This window comes from Lissotriton helveticus, chromosome 1_2 (genome assembly GCF_964261635.1).
Source record: "Lissotriton helveticus chromosome 1_2, aLisHel1.1, whole genome shotgun sequence".
Classification (NCBI taxonomy): domain Eukaryota; kingdom Metazoa; phylum Chordata; class Amphibia; order Caudata; family Salamandridae; genus Lissotriton; species Lissotriton helveticus.
The window spans coordinates 173,837,484-173,851,777 of NC_136058.1; the positions used below are offsets into that span (position 1 = coordinate 173,837,484).

At 47.9% G+C, this 14,294-nt stretch overlaps 1 protein-coding gene across 2 annotated transcripts in view; it reads left to right on the top strand.

Annotated features, from left to right (window-relative positions):
- Nucleotides 1–14,294, top strand: part of TUT4 (terminal uridylyl transferase 4) — a 1,200,849-nt gene that overhangs the window by 896,664 nt on the left and 289,891 nt on the right. The window lies entirely within an intron of this gene.

Consider the following 14,294-nt stretch of genomic DNA (forward strand, 5'->3'; position numbering starts at 1 on the left):
ACAGATTTCAGGTACAGTTTAAATACATATGGTGAAGGGGTGGAAATAACGCCTGCCTGCTTAATCCTTACGTATATACTTCAGATTTGTTCTGGAGTAATGAACTACAACTCTCTGGGGAGCATTCTGAATTCCATTTTACTTCCTGTAGTTCTAGAATAATATGGCATGGTCTCTGGTATTGAATGCAGTGTACTGGTCTAGCATCACTGTCAGACTCTGCATCTTTTGGCCTGTTTCCACAGAGTTGCTGCTTTCTGCCCTCTCAGTTTTGACTAGCGTAGTGTTTCTCCTCACTATTCTCACTGCTGACCAGTGGTAAAGTGCTAGTGCTCCTGTGGTAAATTATGTTATGGATTAGTGTCCCCATGATTGTGTATTTGATTTACTTGTTAGTCCCTAGTAAAGTGCTCTGAGTGTGCCAGGGCCTGTGAATCAGATGCTACTAGCGGGCCTGCAGCACTGATTGTGCCACCCACGTGAGTAGCCCTGAAAAGGTAACTTAGACCCGCCATTTTGGAGTCTGTGCGCAGTTTGTAACTGCCATGTCGACTTAGCCAGTGCACACACTTGCCAGTCCCTCACCTTCCCTTTTCTTACATGGCGGCCACCCCTACGGTAGGCCCAAGGTACTCCTGTGGGCCGGGTGCAGTGTATGTGAAAGGTAGGACATGCCCTGGTGTGTGTGGCATGTCCTGATCGTGAATTACTGCCAATTTCGTTTTTCACTATTGCAATGCTACCTGTTCCCTGTAGGACAGAATGGGGAGTTTGTTTAGAACATCTTATAAACATAACTGAACCGGGGAATTAGGTAGGAAAATAAAGTTTAGTATGCCTGAAATCAGAGTCTAAAGATGCATCTTTTAGTGAAGGTGATTTTTACATCCTGTGTTTGAAAATACAACTTTTAGAAAGTAGATAATTTCTTCCTTAGTCATCCTGTGTGCCTCTGCTGGAATGTGGATTGCCTGTCTGGGTTTTGGATGACAGAAGGCAGGGGAGCAGGAGTGGCTCCAGATAGTCTAGGTGGGTCAGGAAAGGGCTGAATAGACCTGGGCTGCTATTGGGGAAGGGGAGAGGAGATTTCCTTGCATCTCAAAGGGCCTTGTCTGCCTCTGACCATGCTGTCTCCACCTCCTGCCAGGAAGTCACACCAGAGAAGGCAGAACTGGTTCTGACTAGGCACAGACACACTCTGCCTAAGAGATCAAAGGATTTTGGGATTTAAATATTGGAGCCCAGACCCTTGAACTTTAGAACTCTTCTGGACCAAGAACACTGCCAAGAGGAAGAGCCGGAGAAGCTGTGAGGAGGAACTACCACTTTGCTACGTGCTTTGCTGTGTTGGCCTGCAGTGGCTGCTTCTGTCTTGGGCAGTGAAAGGACTGGACTGGACTGAACTTTCTGCAATCTACTTTGTGAGTTTCTCCAAGGGCTTGAGGTAGAACTTGCCCCCTGTTCAAGAAGTCTCAGGAACAGCAAAGACTTCATGCTCTTCTGCCCTTAGCACTGGGGACTATGTTTTTTGTGCTGCAACAGAAGAAAAGCAACCAAACGACTTCTACGATGTCGCTGCCGACTCTGTGTCCTGAAGGCACACCGCGACCCTTGTCTCAACAAAGACGCCTGCTGACGCCACCACCGAGCCGCTGCTCGCTCCGTAACCTGTAGGCACTGCACTCTGCACCGCCTCGCTTCACAACGACGCCTTGGTATCCCCGACGATGATGCTCTACGTCAAAATCTACGCCCCTGCTTGCACCGTAGTTCGAGGGCACCGCTCGTAAAGTTACACGACGCACCTCCCTAATCCGCACCGCAGCCTTGGCCTGCCGGCGCAATTGACACCAGTTCGTCACCCGACTACAGCGATTCAACAACTACGCCGCTGCTTGCACCGTGACCTGCCAGCACCACGACGAGCACCGCATTCACTGCGCACCTCGACCCTAGTCTCACCGACGACGCCATCTGACGCCCCCATCGAGCCGCTGCCCGCACCGCGACCCAAGAGCATCGCACTGCTGCACTTTGCACCCCAGCACCCCGACGCCAGCGCTCACGACCTCAACCGCGAGGAGTTCGATCTGCAATGCGTGTGACTTCAAGAGCCCGACGACCCCTGCACCGACCTCCGGAATCGACGCCTGTGGAAGCCATGCTTTCAGTAGCTCAACAAGAGTTAGCCAACGCCATGCATTTCTAAAAGGTACTGTTCGCGTGTCTTCCCGATACTGTAGCTGGCCCGCAACACCACAGTCAGCCAGAACTGTTTGGATTTGTTTGTTCACTACGCCGTGATAGCCCCGGACAGAGCTATCGACATCAAGGAACTGTTTTTCAAGCATATTTTGATAACTGAAGATTTTTAAGTACTGTATTGTGGATTTTTATCTATTTTGGTCTTGTCTTAAGTATATAAAAATATTGGATATTTTTCTAAACTAATGTGGTGTCCTTTTGTAGTGCTTACACTGTACTGTTGGTTTTGTGCAAATGCTTTACAGACTGCCTCTAATATAAGCCTGACTGCTCGTGCCAAGCTACCAAGTGGGTGAGCAGGGATTATTTTAGAAGTGTAACTCTCTTATCCTGACTAGAGTAGAGGTTTCTGCCTGGCTTTGGCACATGTCCTAGCCTACCAAAAAAACCATTTCTAAAAATCACCATTATAGATACCTTCCCTACATCTGCAGTTTTATACTGTTGTTGTCTGATATCAACCTGCATGTTTCTGTTACTGTTTGCACTTTGTTTTTCTTCGGAGAAGTCTTTGTAGTCAGGAGGTAGGTGACTCCTCCCTTTGGTGATAGTGCGAATGGGCATCAACTCCATCCCGAGATTGATTTTTTCCGCCAACTGGTTCGGATGTGTATAGCTGCGCTCAGGTTCGGTGTTGTTCTCGAACCCCTTCGGCGCGCAATCCTCTAACCTCAACGGTATTGTCTTCGATCATGCTTTCCCATTTGTCACGTTATCATCCAAACTGTGAAACCTTCGATCAGGAACTTCTAGGCAAAGCCGTCTGGCCTACCAGTGCCCACCACGCCAGCAGTCGATGGAACGGACTCCGTTCAAGCTATATCCCGGGTGTCGTGCTACATTTCCACGCACCGACCTGCACAAGGTCTGCAACCTGTGTCTATCCCCGGAACACGAAGAAGACCATCCGTGATCGTCTGGCTCGACGCCACGAGATGCAATGTGGCAACTGCTCCGTACCGGACATCTTTAGCAACGAACCACAACACAGTCCTGCCTCAGATGCCCTGCCCTCCGTTCCGGCTATGAAACACAAACGCAAGCCTTCCGGCTCAGGCTCAAGCCGATCCCAGTCAGGTGCCGAACCAACACCTTCGGCACCGAAACATAAGGACAAACATGGGACTCCTCCCACATCGTCGGTACCGAGGACATCTTTGACACCGAAAGACTCAGAGCTGAAACCCTCCAAGCCAAAAGAGCCTGAACCAAAGCCGTCCAAGCCGAGATCCTCTGAGCCGAAACGCTCCACACCTAAAAGCTCGGAGCCGACAAACTCCATGCAGAAAAGTACGGAGCCAAAACAAACCACTCCAAAGGCTTCTTATCCTAAACGGGCTAAAACCAAAGAACTAGATCCCAAGCACTAGGCACCCAAAGACTCTGAACAAAAATCTTTGATGCTGAAATCTACCCCAAAGGAAACAGAAGCTTCTTCCAAAGAACTTCCATCTGAAGAACCACCTTTGGACCCAAAACAGAAAAAACTCAGTATTGATCCCAACACTGGACACCCTATGGCTACTCTTCCCAAAAAACAGAAGTTAGACCTCCCGCAAGAGGCCCCTATACCTCTTAAGCAAAAAAGAGACATGGGCACCAACCCTTCTCCCCCTTATGTACCTCCATCTCCCCCTCCTATTCCAAACATCACACCTTCAAATTCCCCTCCTCCAATGACACCTGACTCACAGGATGACGATTTCGATGATGGGTATGGGGATGGGATTGGGGATGATGATGATCATATCCTGCAAGACCCATACATACCACACAACACTGATCCATGGGATGATTACGATAAGGATCCAGATGTACCAAATGACCCTGATCTACATCCCTCTAGGCCTTCCCCACCTGATGATTACATTGGCTTTGCGCAGCTCATCAACAGGGCGGCCCAATATCACGGGGTGGAACTACATAGTGACCCCCTAGAAGAGGATTTTCTTGTAGAAACGTTCACACATTCACAAAGGTCTACTAACACTCTACCCTAGCTAAAAGGCATGTTAAAACATACTAGCGGATTGGCCACGTCGGATATCCTATCATATTACCAGGCGTCTCACCTCCTCGTCCTCAATGAGTGGTGGTACGGGGACAGAGGGGACCCGGCATATGCCCTTGAGCGCTATTTGATGGAGCCGTACTTGCTTCACACTATTCTGTACTCGGCGCAGCTGAGGAAAGGATTGCCTAATGCCACGCAGGTGGTCTTTCAGATTTGGCGACAGGGGCGGCGCAGAATTGGGTGGTGGGGCAAACTTACCGAAGAGACCCCGCCCTGGTGCAATGGCCGACTCCCGATGCTGGCGTCCTTGCAAGGTTTCCGGGGGTGGGATTCTATTGGAATCTCGAACTTGGGCCATGTTATGCGGGGCGCATCCCTTAAATCGTTTCAGGAACTTAGCCAAGAATATGGCATGCCTCGGTCGCAGTTTTTTAGGTACCTGCAGTTTTGCCATGCTATTACACCCGCATTGAAGGGCCTAGACTCTCTGCCCGAATTCAGCCCACTAGAAGCAAAGGTGTTCATGGGAGATCTGGAAGACAAGAAGATTTCCCGTATTTATCAGACCCTAGTTGTACACTGTTCGTCGTCCCTACAACATCTGCGGGAGGTCTGGGCAGGGGACGTGGGAGAACTGGAGGAAGAAGATTGGCGGGAAGCTCTTGAGGCCCCAAGGGGAGCGGCTATCGTGGTGCGCTTGCGCTTTATTCAATTTAAATATTTGCATAGGGCCTATTACACCCGAGAGAGACTGGAATGCGGGTTTGATTGCGTCCCCCGAATGCCTGAGATGTGGTCAAGCAGTTGGCACGTTCCTGCTCACGGTATGGAGCTGTGACAGGTTGACGCAATGGTATATGGGTGTATGGGGCTGCCTGTTGGAGGTGCTGGGCTAGGAACTCCCACGCACCCCCAAATTGGGGCTTCTTCATGTCCTTGAGGGAGTGGGGGGCAATATTTATAAGAGACATTTGTTGTTGCTGGGCCCAACGATCGCGAAGAGGGATATAGCTAAAGCCTGGAAAGACCCTCGGGCTCCTAGAGTGACAGTATGGAAACAGGGCCTTGACTTTTGTATGGGATTGGAACGACCTGTTTATGAAGCCAGAGGATGCCCTAAGAAACACTACAAAATATGGAAACGATGGGCAGATTACCGGGGGATATGGCTGGAGCCGCCGTCACTACCTAGATACGATGAGGAGCCAGTGTGATGGTGCCAGGGGGCGATATAGTACACGGAGTTTTTGTATGTGTATTCCACTTCTGCACTATACTAGGACATGGCAACACTGTGCGGGGGGGGGGCCTGGGGCGGGGAGGGATTTAAGGGAGGGGAGGGGATCGTTGGGTGGAGGGATGTTGGGGGGTATAGCTATATGTTTTTACAGCTCGTATTTTATGGTGGAATGACTTGATTGCAGTGCCTCCGGGGCTCGGAGTGCTGCGGTGATTTTGTGATCTTTCAATAAAAAGAGTTGTTAAAAAAAAAAAACATACTAGCGAGGTATTCAAGGATTGAGTTAGAGCCCAAATACTAACACCTCGGGTAGATTAAAAAAATACAAGGCCGCTCCTTCAGAACCTGTATACATAAAAGGTCAGTTACCACTAGAGTTTCTTATTGTGTCTAATGCCCGCAAGAGAGCTAACTCTCAAACAACTAGGGATGCTCCTCCTCCTCCTGATAAGGAGTCAAAACTTATTGATTTCTCTGGCAAAAGGGTAGCTTCCCAGGCCGCCAACTCCTGGCGTATTGCCAATGCTCAAGCTCTATTGGCATGTTATGACAGGGCACATTATGACAAATTAGAACATTTCTACAACATTTACCAGAAGAACATAAGGTCAAAGCTAACGACCTCATTCAGGAAGGGAAGCTCACCACAAATACTTCCATAAAATGCGCCCTAGATGCTGCAGACACAGCTTCCCGTGCTATCAACACTAGCATAGTCCTGTGGAGACTCGCGTGGCTTATAATCTCTGGATTCAATCAGGAGGTACAATTCTCCATACTTAATCAGCCTTTTGATAAAGAACATCTTTTCGGGCCAACAGTGTATACTTCATTAGAAGAAATGTAGAAAGATACTGACACTGCAAAATCCATGGGAGCCCTACAATTAACATCTAGCAGGGTCTCTTTTCGTCGCTCCTTTTTCAGGGTTGTCTCAAAAACAATTTAGTCAGAAAATCCCTCCTCCTCTTACAAGGGGAACAACCACTATAGCCCCTCCAGAAGCTATTTTCTAGGAGGTTACAGAGGGAACTATAACAAGGGCAGAGGAAGAGGCAACTCCACCCGCACTTCCCCTGCCAACAAACAGTGTCTTCCCCCCCATTACCCCCCGACCATTCCACTCCCATCGGAGGACATCTCTCACAGTTCCTACCTGTCTGGTATTCAATCACCTCAGACAAGTGGGTAATACAAATTATCCAAAATGGTTATTGCCTGGAACTTACCAGCACTCCACCAACAATCCTTCCAAAACAGCGGGCAATGTCACCAGAACATCTCACCCTGTTGAAACAAGAGGTCCTCTCTCTGCTATACAAACATGCAATAGAACCAGTTTCCTTACACCACCAAGGGACAGGAGTGTACTCCCTATACTTTTTAATTCCCAAAAAGGATGGCTCTCTCAGGCCCATACTAAACCTCAGATAGCTATACCTCTACATTCAATCGGACCACTTCCACATGGCCACCCTACAACAGATGCTTCCATTGCTTCAGCAAGGCGACTTTCTCTCCACTCTAGATTTAAAGGACGCCTATTTTCATATTACCTTTCACCCGGCTCACAGGAAATATCTCAAGTTCGTGGTGGACGGACAACACTACCAATTCAAAGTCCTCCCATTCTGGGTCACTACAGCACCAAGAGTATTCACCAAGGGCCTAGCAGCAGTAGCCGCTCATTTAAGAAGACAACACATTCACGTCTTCCCTTACTTATGCGACTGGCTAATAAAAGCCAAGTCGCACCACAGCTGCCTACACCACACAACAAAACAGTTCAACTACTTCACGACTTGGGATTCACTGTGAACCTCGCCTAGTCTCATCTGCATTCCTCTGACACACAGGAGTACCTAGGATCTACAATAGACACCTTCAAAGCTCTAGGGTACCCCAACCCAGTCAGAATACGCAACATGCAAACACTGATATCACAATTTCAACCGCAACACTCCATAGCTGCCAAGGTTTCAGACGGCTATGTGTGACATTTTCATAATTTCAGTGTAATTATGAGTGACATTTCAATGACTGAGTGACACTATCTCCGTCACCACTGATCAGTGTCACCCGACCATCACCGGCGCGGCCCAAACATAGCTGCCAAGTTTTCAGTACACACAAGTAACATTTCTATGTTTTCAAATCAGGTATACGTGATTTTCACATCTCCTGTGCAACACCTTCAGTGATACTTTATAAGGAGCAGTGGTTTAAGAAAATGGATGGTACAAAACGAAAATCTTTTTTTTAGTAAGTGCAGTTTCGTAACTGGATTAAATAGACGACTCACACCTGACGTGATTTGTGAAGTTGCCCTGCACCCTTTGCTACCATACCATACCTTCCCGCAATATTTTTTAGTAGCATTTAATCAAATTCAGCTAGTAATCTATACCAAATAACAGCTGTCTTATCTCAGTGTCCGCCTGTATATACCCTTTTGTTCTGCAATTTAGAAATTAATTTTGTTATAAAAAAAATGTTACACAAGTTTGGTATTTTCATTTTTTGCAATTGATCTGCATTACCTAAATTAATGACAGCAGTTTTTCGATCTCTGAAAAACGTAGCTGCCATCTGCCAGTTGAGCGCGCTCCACATTTATACCCATCCAAATTGTTGCTGCTGGCTGGCCACATCCTCACGCAGGGTTGGATTGTCTCCCAGGTTTACAGTTCACATGTCCCAAGCCTCGACAGGGGCTGTTGACAGTATAGACAGGTCAAGGTCACACTTAAACGCTTGTGCGGTCTCCCGACCGAAAAAAGGCCCGGGATCGGGAGAATGGACAAACACTGTGCCCCCGTTCCTGAAACTATGTGATCTGAGGGCAAGAGCTGCGAAGCGTTTTTTTACAACAATCTGAGGTAAGTAATCTGTGGGGGATTAGGAAGGCATGCCAACACCCTCGACCATGACCCTCCCCCACAACACCCTTAAGGGTCGGGTCAGACGGCCCAGAAAGTCTGCTGATGGCGGCGCTAAAAAGAAAAACAAAGATGCCGCCCTGCGTCATTCTGTCTATCTTGGGACGGGCCAATTTGCGAAGTGTGTGACTGGTGGTCGGTAACACTGACAAGGAGGATGGCAAGTGTGGCTGAAACAATTGTCTACTTACAGTAAACGTTTTCAGCCGGAAGCGTGATTGGCACGTCGGTGACTCGCACTGCAAGTGGGCTCATGCCACGAGTGAGATACCCCTATGGCAATCTGCCTTAGACTTCGGTCCAGGCTGCTGCTGTCGGAGTCCTGGCTGTCCGGCCGGCGCTGTAACCACATGTGACATACCCCCGTGGAGCCCAGCTATTGAGCAACAGACGTCACGTGAGGTCAGGCAGGCTGACTCTAAAGCGCGTGGCACCGCGGCCACGGGTGTTACCTTGTACCAGAGAGCCTGGGACTGGCAGGCCATAGCTAGCTGGGGAATCACTGCCTCAAGACCACGGAACCAGTGCTGCACGCCGGCGCAGGCAGAGACCACAGGCTGTGCCTGCAGCCAGCTGCCACACTGACATATGCAGCCACCAGTAAACATACACCTCAGACTGCCATTATGCGTGACAATGCATTTCAGTGCGGTGATGCGGAGCACCACACTGAAATGCGGTAGTGTCACGCCTGATGCGTGACACTTGGCAGGACTGACACTCACTACCAGCCCGAGTGTTTATGCAGTTAATCGGAATGATGGTGCCTTGCATTCTGATTGTTCCTTACGCCAGACTCCAAATACATCCCCTACAGGAATGCTTAGCACGTCAGTGAATCCAGGCTCAAGATCAGTCAACCGATCTGGTGTTGGTGGATGGCCGTACTCCTCGCTCTCTGCAGTGGTGGAACACACAAAATCTTTCCAAAGGGCGGCCATTCCTCGACCCGGTTCCACAGATGGTACTCACAGCAGACTCATCCCTCACTGGTTGGGGAGCTCATCTTCAACAATATACCATTCAAGGCATATGGACACAACAACAAAAGCAACTCCACATAAACCATCTGGAGCTGCTAGCAATAGGTACACAGAGAAAGCGAGGCTGTCCTAGTCCGTACAGACAATATGACAGCAATGGACTACATATAAAAACAAGGGCAGATACACTCTCTACAGCTTTCGCACCTAGCTCAAAGAATATGGAGATGGGCCATACCTCAAAAGATATATCTCCCTGCAGAACATCTCTTAGGAGTAAACAATCAGATTGCAGATCTGCTCAGTCATCAAAGACAGCAAATCCACGAATGGGAACTACATCGTCAAGTACTCCTCCCATTTTTCCAGATCTCGGGCTACCCAGAAATAGATCTGTTCGCCACACACTTCAACGCAAAATGCCCAAACTTCGCATCTAGGTATCCACACCCACTGTCCAAAGGCAATGCGCTATGGATGAATTGGTCGGGGAAATTTCCTTACGCTTTTCTACCTCTCCCACTAATTCCATTAGTGGTTCGGAAGCTCAAGCAGCATTCCCTCACAATAATTCTAGTTGCTCCCACATGGGTTCGACAACCATGGTAAACAACCCTGTTAGAACTATCGGTAGTTCCTCATCAAAAGTTACACCCCCCTAACCACCCCCTCCCCCCAAGCTTCTCACTTTGAACCATGGAGAGATAAGACACCCAGATCCCAGTCATCTCAACCTTGCAATCTGGCACCTGAAATCATAGAGTTTGGTTACCTTAATCTCCCACCAGACTGCCTGGACGTCATTAAAGAAGCTAGACGGCCTACCACAAGAGCATGTTATGCAGCAAAATAGAAACAATTTGTAATTTATTGTACTAATAATAAAATCAATTGGTTATATGCTTCTACTCAAAACATAATTTGCTATCTGTTAAATTTACAATGCGCTAACTTAGCATCTACATCTATATGATTACATCTTATAGCAATAGCGGCTTACATATAAAACAGGCAACACTTTTCTTTGTTTCAGGTACCCGCTATCAAAGCTTTTATGGAAGGACTCAAAAGAATCACTCCTCCTAGACTTCCACCTTCTCCCATGTAAAATCTTAACAGTCCTTATAAGACTCATGGGCCTGCCATTTGAGCCTTTGCACAAATGCGAACTACAGGTTCGAGGCATATGAGCTGCAGTGTGTACACTCAGCATTAGATCGCCACCTGGTGTTGGGCTCGGATGATTGCAGGTTGTTGTCTTTTTGGAAGAAGTCTTTGTAGTCACGAGATAGGTGACTCCTCCCTTGGACAATAATGCGCATGGTCATCGACTCCATCCTCAGATTGTTTTTTTCCGCCACTGGGTTCGGATGAAAGTTCTCCGCTCCGGCTAGAAAAACTTTTCCAGCAACTTCGAAGCGTAAAAACTTTATACAAACAAGATCAACATCGAATATACTACTTTTGACGCCATCAGCTTCATACCAGTGCATCAACGTGGGTCGTTGGGCCTATCGGCGCCGTGCGGCCTACACCTCATGGACAGGACTCCGTTCAAGAGATGCCCGGTATGTCGAGCAAAATTCTCTCATAGCGATCATCACGAGGTCTGCAACCTCGGTCTATCGCCAGATCACAACGAGTCGACCTGCACAGCTTGTGCAGCCTTCCATTCGGAAAAGACCGTTCGGGATTGGAGGGCCCGTCGACACGAGATGAGGAGATCAGCCCCAGCACCGGAGGACATCTTCGATGACGAGGTTCCACTCGTCCCGGAAGAAGATTTGACTGATCTCCAGATCGTATCAGAGGCAGAGGACTCAGATGACTCGATTCCATCTCGTCAACCCGTGAGTACTCTTGCCCCTGCACCACAGACACTGCCCAAGCCAAAGGCAACGGTCAGCACTCCGCCCAAGGGGCCCAGTCTAGACCGAAATATTCCCTCAAACGCCCTGCCTTCGGGCTCGGCTCCGAGGAAAACGACTACGCCTTCCGGTGCCTCGGCACCGAGCAAACCACACGTGCCAATTCCACCTCTTCCATCGGCACCCAAGCACAAACATCCTTCGACAACGAAGGATTCTTCGACACCGAAGCCAAAACACCCTTCGGTAACAAAAGACAAAGACCCTTCGGCACCCACGCCTAAAGATGCACCTGTACCGAAGCCAAAAGTTGTACCGGATCCGAAATAAGCTCCGGCTCCGAAACCGTCCGGTTCCAAAAATATACATGGAAAACCAGAGTCTGACGCCTCAAAGCCAACGAGACCTGCTTCCACTCCAAGAACTCCAACCCCGGTACCGAAGACTGCCAGGCCTGATTCAGAGTCCCCTAAACCCTCAGACAAGCCTAATAAACCAAAACCACCTTCGGCACCGAAGAATTTGCCACAGGACACTGCAACGCCTCCTAAAGCAAAAGACACCCAAACACCTCCATCGGCACTGAAAAAAGCGACGCCTAAGAAGGTTATAGAGAAAGAAGAACTGTTTAGACCAGATCCTAAACAAGAGGGTCTATATCAACCCAAAAACTGGACATGTGGAAGCTATTCCTCACAAAAAGAGACCAGCAGAAACACCACTTCTACCTGTGGTTCCTACCAAGAAGAATTATTGTGCAACTTCTCCAATGCACCCTTCCTCTCCTTCACCTTCTTCCTCTCCTATCCCACCTTACATTTCACCTACAGTTTCTCCTGTTCAATCTCCTGTATCATCACACCACACTGATAATGAGTATGATCAAGGTGGGGGGGATGACATACCAGACCCACATGCTTACCCTGTAGATGAAGATATCAATCCAGATACATATCCTACAGATGACAATATATATGAGTTTCCACCACATAATGTGCCTGACATTTCTGATCCTCAGTCCTACCCAACAAAACCTTCCCCTCCGGAGGATAGTATTGGGTTTAACCACCTCTTAAATAGAGCTGCCCTTTACCACGGGGTTTCAATGCACTCTGATGCCATTGAAGAGGATTTTTTACTGGATACATTTGAGCAGTCACAAAGGTCTACGCAAATACTACCCATGATCAAAGAAGTCATTAAACATGCTCCTGAAATATTTAAAGACCCTGTACGCTGTAGAGTGTTAAATCCAAGAATAGAAAAGAAATATAGACCAGCACCATCTGATCCAGTCTATATTAAGGGACATCTGCCACTAGACTCTTTAGTAGTGTCCAATGCACGGAAAAGAGCTAATTCCCAGACTTCTGGTGACACGCCCCCACCTGAAAAGGAATCCAAGGTTATTGATGCGTCAGGTAAACGTATTGCTGCACAAGCTACAAATCTATGGCGCATAGCAAATACACAAGCCCTTCTCTCACGCTACGACCGGGCTCACTACGATCGATTGGAAAAACTATTAGAGCACCTCCCAGATTAATTCAAAGATCAGGCAACAGAGCTCATACAAGAAGGCAAATTAATATCCAATGCCGCAATAAAATGTGCACTAGATGTAGCTGACACAGCATCCAGAGCAGTTCATACTAGTGTCATACTCAGACGACATGCGTGGTTACGCATTTCCGGGTTTAAGACGGAGGTGCAATCTACCATCTTAAACCAGCCTTTCAATCAGAACCAATTGTTTGGGCCGGATGTAGACACTACACTAGAAAAAAATTAAAAAGGACACAGACACAGCTAAGTCTATGGGAGCGTTACAATCCACACAGACTAGAAGTTCTTTTCGCCGCTCCTTTTATAGAGGAGGCTCCAAGCAAACAGGAACAGATACAACATCATCTTTCAAGACGCACAGACAAACCTTCTCTAACAAAGGCTACTTTAGAGGAGGATACAGAGGAAATAATAATAAGGGAAGAGGTAGAGGTAACAACAACAACCGCTCCTTTTCCACTCCAAAACAGTGATTTCCCTCTGCTCCCCCAACAGCATTCCACTCCTGTAGGGGGCAGATTATCACAGTTACTACCTGTCTGGAACTCCATCACAACAGACAGGTGGGTGAGACAGATTATCCAACATGGCTACTGCCTAGAACTTACAGCAACTCCCCCAAACATACCACCCAGGCAGCGTCCAATGTCCACAGAACACATAACACTGCTTCAACTGGAAGTTCTAGCGCTTCTACAGAAGGATGCTTTTCAATTGATTCCTTTAGAAGAACAAGAAACAGGAGTTTACTCCCTGTACTTTCTAATCCCCAAGAAGGACGGGACACTAAGACCAATTCTCGACCTCAGGCCCCTCAACCATTACATACAATCAGATCATTTTCACATGATCACTCTGCAACAAGTACTCCCACTGCTGCAACAAGGCGATTTTCTTTCAACACTAGACCTAAAGGACGCCTATTTTCACATTCCTATACATCCTGCTCACAGGAAGTATTTAAGGTTTGTAATACAAGGACAGCACTATCAGTTCAAAGTCCTTCCATTTGGGGTCACAACAGCACCACGAGTGTTCACAAAGTGCTTAGCAGTAGTAGCGGCACATCTCAGAAGACAACAAATACATGTCTTCCCTTACCTCGACGATTGGCTCATAAAAGCCAAATCATTCAGTCAATGTGTCCAACACACAAATCAGACAATTTAAACGTTGCACAACTTTGGGTTCACAATAAACTACACCAAGTCGCACCTGCAGCCTTCGCATGTTCATCAGTATCTAGGACTACCATAAACACATCTACAGCTCTAGCGTATCCCAGTCCAGCCCGGATACACAGCATTCAGGCCTTAGTCTCCATTTTTCAACACCAGCACGCTCTCCAAGCCAGAGTATTCATGAGACTAATAGGCATGATGGCATCTTGCATCTTCATAGTTCCACATGCAAGACTGC